Here is a 916-nt window from a genome sequence, read left to right as displayed (position 1 = left end):
TCCGCATCTACGACGCGGTTCCCCGTCCCGCGGTCAGGCCAGCTGATCGAGCGGCTTTCCGCGGCTTCCCCTCCCGCGGATCCCGCATCAGACCGTGAACGTTCTGAGCGGTTTCCCCGTCCCCGCGCATCCCGAACCTAGAACGCGGTTCCCTCTTCCCCGCGCATCCCGGACCAAGAACGCGGTTCCCCGTCCCCGCGGTCAGGCCAGCTGATCGAGCGGCTTTCCGCGGCTTCCCCTCCCCGCGGACCCCGCATCAGACCGTAAACGTTCTGAGCGGTTTCCCCCTTCCCGCGGCTTCCCCCGCGGACCCCCCTGCCCCTCACCCCCCCTCGGAGCTTCCTAGTTAGAACCCGCCCTTATTAGCTACTACTGGAAGATGCCCGAAAAATTTACAGACCGACAAGGGAAAGGAATTTTATAACGTTAACGTGCAGAATCTCTTAAAGAAACATAACATCAATATTCTACATATTCCGTAATGAAGGCATCAGTCGTCGAGCGGTTCAACCGTACGTTGAAAAACAGCATGTAGAAGCAGTTTACACACAATGGAATCTATAGATGGATCGATTTGCTACCGCGTCTCATGTCTGAATACAACGCGCAAAAGCATCGAACTATCGGTATGCGGCCCATCGACCCCCGCAATCGCCAACAAGCTCTTAAGGGGATCCTAAACCCGAGATCAAACTCCAAAAATTCGCTGTTTTATCGACGATTTGTGAGTATGTATGCGTGCGATATTGATGTAGTAGTGTGTAGTAATGTGTTCATATTTACTACCATATCGATATCTCACGCACACATCGTAACAAATTTTCAAGAACATATAGCTTTTTTATTAGGCATCCAAGCCTAATTTTATGAACTCAACATTGTTTGCACATGTAATTCGTAGTTCCGGCTGGTATCA

The sequence above is a fragment of the Wasmannia auropunctata genome, unplaced genomic scaffold, assembly GCF_000956235.1.
Source record: "Wasmannia auropunctata unplaced genomic scaffold, wasmannia.A_1.0 LD335471.1, whole genome shotgun sequence".
Lineage (NCBI taxonomy): Eukaryota > Metazoa > Arthropoda > Insecta > Hymenoptera > Formicidae > Wasmannia > Wasmannia auropunctata.
Note: the sequence above shows the minus strand (reverse complement) of the source record.